The sequence below is a fragment of the Misgurnus anguillicaudatus genome, chromosome 23 (genome assembly GCF_027580225.2).
Source record: "Misgurnus anguillicaudatus chromosome 23, ASM2758022v2, whole genome shotgun sequence".
NCBI lineage: Eukaryota > Metazoa > Chordata > Actinopteri > Cypriniformes > Cobitidae > Misgurnus > Misgurnus anguillicaudatus.
In genome coordinates this window covers 16,119,374-16,128,136 of record NC_073359.2, presented here as the reverse complement: position 1 = coordinate 16,128,136, position 8,763 = coordinate 16,119,374, and the positions used below count along the sequence as shown (strand labels likewise).

Below are 8,763 nucleotides of genomic sequence, written 5' to 3'. Positions count from 1 at the left end.
TTGTTAAGCCTCTCCTAAAAAAGAGTAACCTAGACAAAACCATACTTAGCAACTACAGACCAATCTCAAATCTTCCGTTTATAGGCAAGATCATTGAAAAGGTGGTTTTTAATCAGCTGAACAAATTCTTAAACTCAAATGGCTATCTGGACAATTTTCAATCTGGTTTCCGTCAGCATCACAGCACAGAGACAGTGCTCATAAAGATAATAAATGATATTCGCTTAAACTCTGATTTAGGTAAAATATCAGTGCTGGTGCTACTAGATCTTAGTGCTGCCTTTGACACAGTAGATCACACCATACTCTTACATAGACTGGAAAACTGGGTAGGGCTCTCTGGGATGGTCCTCAAATGGTTTAAATCATACCTACAAGGAAGAGGTTACTATGTGAACATAGGTAACCATAAATCTGAGTGGACATCCATGACATGTGGAGTCCCACAGGGTTCAATTCTTGCACCGCTTCTGTTTAATTTGTATATGCTCCCACTTGGTCAAATAATGAAAAAGAACCAAATTGCTTACCACAGCTATGCAGATGACACCCAGATATACTTAGCCCTGTCACCTAATGACTACAGCCCCATTGACTCTCTATGTAAATGCACTGATGAAATTAACTGTTGGATGCGTCAATACTTCCTCCAGTTAAACAAAGACAAAACTGAAGTCATTGTATTTGGAAATAAAGATGAAACTCTCAAAGTTAACACATACCTTGATTCTAGGGGTCTAAAGACACAAAATAAAGTCAGAAATCTTGGTGTAATTTTAGAGTCTGACCTTAATTTCAGTAGTCATGTGAAAGCAATTAGCAAATCAGCTTACTACCATCTCAGAAATATTGCCAGAATTAGCTGTTTTGTCTCAAGACAGGACTTAGAGAAACTTGTTCATGCTTTCATCACCAGCAGGGTGGATTACTGCAATGGACTTCTTACTGGGATCCCCAAAAAGACCATTAGACAGCTGCAGCTCATACAAAACACTGCTGCCAGAATTCTGACCAGAACCAAAAAATCTGAGCACATTACTCCAATCCTCAGGTCCTTACACTGGCTTCCTGTTACATTTAGAATAGATTTTAAAGTATTGTTACTCGTTTATAAATCACTTCATGGCTTAGGACCCAAATACATGACAGATATGCTAACTGTATATAAACCTAAAAGATTACTCAGATCATTAGGATCAGGTCAGTTAGAAATACCAAGGGTTCACTCAAAACAAGGTGCGTCAGCATTTAGTTATTATGCCACCTCTAGCTGGAATCAGCTTCCAGAAGAGATCAGATGTGCTTCAACAGTAAACACTTTTAAATCTAGATTAAAAACACATCTGTTTAACTTTGCATTTACTGAATGAGCACTGTGCTGCTTCACACTGACTGCACTTTTAACTCAAGTCACTTTTACTTCTGTTTTATTCTTTTTAACATTTTAAAGTGTTTTTATTAAAATCACATCTATTTTCTTTAATTGTTATTCTAAATTCTCATGTATCTTTGTTTTTATTGTGATTTTATTGTGTATCTATTATTTTTACATTTTCTTTTTTCTCTTTTATATATTGTTTTCTCATTTCTATGTAAAGCACTTTGAATGACCTCTGTGTATGAAATGTGCTATACAAATAAACTTGCCTTGCCTTGCCTTGCCTATATTAGGACATTTTAGTTTTTACAAACAAACCCTACAAAAAAACAAGACTGGTGCGCATCTTGTGACAAAACAATGGGACTCATATATGTTGAGGTATGTCAGTAAAAGGTGTTTTTAAATGATTGTAGCTCAAATATGCATTTTAGCCTGGGACCAGTATAAGCCCTGTCAGGGAAACTGCACCATTGTTTTCCCATATCAGATGTAGGTTGCTTCAGGTTGAGTTGTGATTTTAAAGTGTAGTTGTGGTCAGAGACGGATGGATCCTCCCATTGTGTTTCTGCATCACAGTTTAGGAACATGTTGATTGTATCATCCTCACAGTTGTCCACTGCATCACTACACATCAATGCATCTGTGAAAACAATATAACCATAAACAGTTTTATGTTAGTATTTAAAATAAACTTGCATCATGAGAATTAATATATAAATGGCACCCATACTTAAACAGAACAGTGTCTAAGAGAGAGATGCATTAAAAAAAGACAGTAACATTATACACACAACCTTTAACTTCAGTGTGAAATAATACGTTGTTTAATAGGTCATTATCAATATCTGAATGAGGAATGAACTGACATTCTAGCATCTGAAATCTCAGTAACTTGTAGGAATCACGTGGGCTACTGTAAGAATGCAATGTACTATAATATTTCGTTGTACTATCGTAAATATAAAAATATAGGTGGACAATTAAAACCATTCAAATAGTTGCATTTTATAAACTAACGTTACTGATCTTAAGTGTATTTGTAGAACGGACTTCACAAATCTAACTTTAGGCGAACGAGCACAAAGTTAGCTAAGATAGCTTACCTGAAACTGGCCACCTTTTCAACACCCGGCGTGGTTTAAAGTTACCGGAACATCGTAGTCGAACCATTTCTTGGGATAAGGGTGTTCCTCAGTTGGCTTAAAATTGGTAAGAAAGAAACATAAAGGCGCTCGAGCTTTTTAAGCTTAACGCGTCGCCTTCAGTCATTGCCTCAGCTGCTCATCGTCTATGCGGCCGGAAGAACGTTGACAAAATGAGCGAAATGGCGCCGCCCTTGTTGTCGTGAAAAATAAGGTGAATAGCGATTGGGTAAGGGGTGGGGCCATGCTCTGTCACTCCAGTGCATCATCGAGCCACCATTTTAAAACCGCCCAAATAATCCTGAACACACAAATGTGGTAAAATTGTAACTCCACAATTCAGTATTACATAGTTCACAATCTTTGTAACGTGTTTCAGCAATACATTTCTAACATTTATAAGTTTAGAAACAATTTTCTGAAATGCCTTTCACCAGGGGTTCTCAACCTTTATCACTTTAAGGCCCCTCTATTTGTCCACAACAATATGTGTAGGCCCCCAACTCACAATTTCTACCAAATAAAATATATTAGAGCTAGACAGATGTGTATTCTTTACAAAAATCATCAAACACTAAGAAATAGTGGAAATAGACACCAGCCCCCTAGTTGAAAAACCCTACTTTATGCAGACTTGAATTATGTTAACATCATAAGCAGATTGGCCAGTTTTTAGGCTTAAGACTTCTGTTTAATTAACCTGGAAATGTCCATATCTGACCCAACCATGGTTTGGGTTTTAAACAACCGAGTAGGCTATAGATTATTTTAAACATAATGGTTGTGTTTAGATTTATGGAGTGTACTGTATCCTTCGTTCAATCCAAAATTTCACACAGGCCAACACAAATACAGTATGATGAATCGAATAACATGCTCTCTGCAAGCTACATTCATCTACTGAACTTCAGGGTTTTCCTTTTATACTCCTAAGAAATATGTGTCAGGGTTCCTGAAGGATTCAGCGAGCACATCTTCAGCCATGCCAAGAATGCTTCAGTAAATGACACATTCACCGTGACCCGATTATGAAATTACAAAAACGCTGCAGAAATGTTTTTATTTATCATCCCAGGCCAGGCACCACATGAAGCAGCACCCCCCCCACCCCTTAAAAGTAATGGCAAACTCTGGGTTCACTTGTAAAAATACTGTACCAATTCATGAATGCAGACCAGAGGGCTTTTTAATGTGTGTCTAGGGTAAAAAGTCAGCAATCTTCATGACTGAAGTATGCATGTGTTATGTCCTTTCTTCCTGCACCACTGCCCCCTCATTTGGTTTATCCTGCACCATTGCCCTAATACACTGCCTGATAATAAACCAGCGTGTTTGCATATCAACCTCAGACTCACAGCACTCTTTAAACAGAAGCAATACCATATCTTCTCTGTCATAAATAACCCATAGCAACCAAAGCCAATGCAGATACAATTTATAACCGGTTATAAAAATGCTGGGATTCATACGTATTGACTAACAGACTGTTTGTTTAATGAGTTTGATCAATAGATTCATTGTCTATTATTTTCGAGACCAACTGGGGTCAGGTGAACCAAAAACAGCCTAATTATCCATGACTTCCTCAAGACCAATATATCGACCACTTCGACCACTAAAAATACTTAGTTTTGTACATCCCTTAATGATTACAGAGCTCAAAATTAACATACAGTAATAAACCTATCATTTACAGCCCATGGTAAGTATTCTTTTAAAAGTAAAGGTAACACAGGGTTCTTTGCAGCAATGCCATAAAATAACCATTTTTGGTTTTCCAGAGGGTGATAAATAAACCATTTCTTTCTGACTTTTTATAGTCTAAAGAAACCTTTTCCACTACAAAGAGTCTTTTGTGTAACAGAAAGCTTCTTTGGATGTTAAAGGTTCTTTATGGCACCATACAGCTCGACAAAGAACCTGTAGGAAACTTTATTTATAAAAGTGAAAGTAGATCGCAGTTTGTGTGTATTTAAACCCAGTGGTATGTGTAAAAGTCTGTAATACTTTATGTATGTTTTTAGGGTGTAACTGAAATTGAACTTTCCACAGTTGTAGCCCACATACATGGACGTCTACACTAACCACACAAGTTTGAAATCCGCTTACACCCCCTATATAAACACAATGATCGTAAAGGCTAACACACTAACACCATTATGAAGTCATCACGCCTACGCAGCAGGAGTGACATCAAACTCATTCAACAATGAGCAAATTGCAAAAATGAAACACGAGGAGCATGCAGTATACGCAAGGTCCCAGCATACTGACTGACAGCTGGAATAAGACAGACCAAATTTGTTTAAGTGTGCTGAGCGTAGACCCCCACCTTTAAGATGTAATTTAATGTACAGATCATAATTATGACACAGTCATGTCTCTGGCCATTTTAGATTATGTTGTATGTTATTTCTTGCATATAAAACAATATGCATCCTATGCAAAATCATATTATATACTGCAGAATTTGTTTGAGTACTTTTTTAATACGTGATTATGACAAATACAGTCCATGTATTGATTACCTGTAATGTAAGCAAAGCTTAACTAAATTGCTTCAATAAACAGGCCTGATCTTCATTCTCAACCCATATACCCTCAAGAACAGTACATATAGCAGTGCACAAGTGCATATACGGTACAGCATGTTAATAAAAGGAAAGCTTTCAAATGTTTAAAGTGACATCGACTGATGCATTTGGATTTTGTGTTAGTTGGACAGTAAAATATGAACAACAGCTCAATGCTGAGCAGATGGCTGACCAATGTCCTGGCTGGAAGCAACATTTTACATAATTTCATAATCTTCTGTTACTTTGTTGTGTGACTCAGAGGCTGCATAACAATATAAAAAATGACAAGAATAAATGACAGCACGAAGACAGCAAAAAGGTTTTAGAATATAATGGTACATAATGTTTTTGATGCTAAAACATGGGTAGAAAACTTTATGTAATTAAGCAGTAGGCTATAGGTTGATTTCACCATAAAAAATTGAGCATTCTGTGAAGATATAAAAGCGTTTTTTTTTTCTTTCGTTTGACTGTCCTTACCAGCCCAGTAGAGCAACACTGACTCAACCAATCTGTTTGGTAAGTCGCTTGGTATGTAGTTTGCACTCACTTCATATGAGTCTTAAATCACAACAGCTGTTTATGGCACTTTTAATTCATAGCACGCATTTAAGCTATATTATATAAACTTGCGGTGTACACTATATTCATTCACGGTGTCCTGGATACCAATACAAATCATAAGAGATAAATTACTTTCTGGCCATCTGGGATTTCAGTATGGAAAAAAGGTGACTGTTTTGATATTTGTGTAGTTTTTCAGCACACCATGAGTGTATATTAGTATAGTTTGTTGTTTGCTTAAGGCATCTGATGGAGCATTTGGACTCAGAAGCTGTGGCATGTGATGTGATGTGAAATTTAACAAGCAGATGGCGTGAGTCTAGGGACATTTTGTTTACATTTTTATATTTATGAATTCGACAGACACTTTTATCCAAAGCAACTTACAGTGCATTACAAGGTATACATTGTTTTATCAGTATATGTGGGTTCGAACCCCTGACCTTTTGCGCTGTTAACACACCACACTATACCAATTAAGCAATGAAAGGAAGGGAAAGGAAATTTGCTATATTTTTGGTATTAGATAGATAGATAGATAGATAGATAGACAGACAGACAGACAGACAGACAGACAGACAGACAGACAGACAGACAGACAGACAGATGAAGTTTAACAACACAGCGAGCGCAAATGCACTTTGGGTAGATGGAGCGATACAACTCTTTCCTCTGCCAGTAATGAGTCTCTTATCACTGAAAGGCTCTAATCTTGAAAGATTTCCTGTGAAGTTGTCTTGCGTGCAGCACGCTGGCATTTAATCCATATTTAAAGCATCACAATTTATACTTTCCCTCTAATTGCTTGAGTGTTTCGGGCTGCGGTGTTTAGCCATTACTGGATTATTTATGGGGAAATATGTCATTCAAGTTATTTAAAGTCTGTCTTTAGAGAAATATGGTTTGGGGTTTTATGATGAAAATGTGGCTTAGAAGTTAGTCTATGTCCGCTGATGCATTGAGCCGTGATGCTTAATTGGGTTGCAAACCTTGGCTTGTGGCATTTTCTCATCTCTTGACTTCTCTTTAAAGTAGCAAAATGTAAAATTATTTAAAGGCTCTGTTTCATGGGAGTCAGAAGCAAAATGTGGTCCAAAACATTTACTGTACTACCGTAAATGCCATTTTTTGTATTCTGGTGCCTTTTAATTAAACAATTGCTTTTATAGCCTAAAAGCTTTGTTTACCTTGTTGTGTCGCGGTCGTGCCAGAAAGTGAAAGTGTTATAATTATTTTAACAGTCTAAGCGCATTGTCTAAAGTGCATAGCGCACGGTCTAAACAGGCCTGTATGATTCCACTTTTGCTAATTTAACGACGGAAAAAATGGTTTATGCGCCAAGGGCACGGCCTAAAGGGATTGTTCCTATTCTCCTAATGAGTAATGGGTGTGTTTTGGGCATAACGTGCAATAAACCAATGAGAATCTCAGCTCTCATCCCCTTTAAAAGCCAGTTGCGCCATGCCGATTCCCTATTTAAAAAGTGGAACTTGTTAACTTGAAAAAATGAGTGGAGGAGACCACTAGTTTAAAAATAATGTTAAAAAATTGTGTTGTTTTTATTTCGATTGAAATTGTTATTCTTTTGGATTAAAACCTTTAAAAGCCAGTTTCTTTCAGTCATAGAAGTAAAACCAGCAGGCTTTAAATTGCTGTAAATGTATTGATATCCTACATAATCATTGTAATCTCAAAAAATAATTTGCAAATATGCAAGGAAAGGTTTGTAACCTTTATTTATAACACACAAGAGATAAAGAATATACAAACGTGCGGAGAGCTGTTTCAGCACTCGGACAGTGCCATTGGTGCATTACTTAACAACGGTTCTCTTCTCATCATATCCACAGGTACAGAGTCATCATATACAATAAATCTGTGGGGAAGCATTTAAAAAACATTTCAAAATAGATGCATTTGTTTAAAGCAAAGCATTTATTTACTTACCTGGCTACAGGTGAAGCAGCTCTTTACACCTGTTAGAGAAAAAGTGAGTGGGTCCAGATGGGGTAAAACTAAAATAAACTGTAAAAAAAAATGTGATATGTAGTCATTACATTTTTTTTGTAAATAGCTTTAACTATTAAAATAAGTTAACCAAATTCAACTTTTTTATTAGTTACAGCAACTCATCATTGGTCAAGATTTAAATTAGTAAATTGAAATTACTTGTATAGCCAAGTTGATTATACTTGAAAAAAATAAGGCAACAAACATGGATATTTTAGGTTTGATCTAATTTTTATGTGTTTTTTTATTAAAATGGTAAATTTTAAATTAGCTTTCATTTTTTACATGTAAGTTGTTGGTTATTTTGATACAAACATTTGTTATTTTATTAGTTTGTAATTTTATTGGTTAATTTTTAATTAATATTGATATTTAAGATATTTATTGCTAAGAAAATATTATAAATTTTTATTTTATTCAAGTTACTCAACTAATACTTAGGCCTAGATTTTTTTTTTAATTCACGTGTTACATGCTAACCAAATGATGTACAAATCAGTCTCTGAGGTTTCATTTCAGTTATAATGGTGATTAAGATGGTGGATAGAGGGTATATAGATTAAAATGGAACAATGCAGTATATATAGTATACAACATAAATATTTTAAATATGGCATTACAGCAATTAAAAAAAGCTCATACTGTTGTAATGACGTCTCATTTGAAACAAGCCCAGGCCTTTCTTGTGTAATTCTTCCACAATTCAGTCATACAATCAAGATATTAGTTAAAGGTATTCCAGTCTACAAGACAAGAATCCAGATTGATTTTCTTTCCCTCTTTATTCCTCCCCGCAGTGCTAAGAGCAAATGAAGTTTTTTTATTTAGCCCTCGGGCGATTTCTGCCATGTCACAGCGAGAATCTGGCACTCTGCTGTATTATGTTTTAACTGCATTTTGTTTTTTGAACCATAATCTGGCACGGACTTGTGCGATGGCGTCAGCTTTTGGAACCCATTTAAATCACCCTGGTTTACTCAATAGTAAGCTATAAAAGAGTTTCAGGCCATTTCTATGGGATGGCAATCAAATTAATTCCTATCATTTGATGTCGCTCAATTAGGTGTTGTAAAGTCTCTGTGTCACGGGG

The 8,763-nt window shown here is 35.9% G+C and overlaps 1 long non-coding RNA gene across 1 annotated transcript; it reads right to left on the bottom strand.

Annotated features, from left to right (window-relative positions):
• Nucleotides 1-1,797: 1,797 nt before the first annotated feature.
• Nucleotides 1,798-2,741, bottom strand: LOC141359444 (uncharacterized). The gene is made up of 2 exons (XR_012365885.1): nt 2,485-2,741; nt 1,798-2,021 (listed from the first exon to the last, which is right to left on the bottom strand). It is a non-coding gene; the product is annotated as an uncharacterized lncRNA (long non-coding RNA).
• Between the last annotated feature and the right edge of the window lie 6,022 nt (nt 2,742-8,763).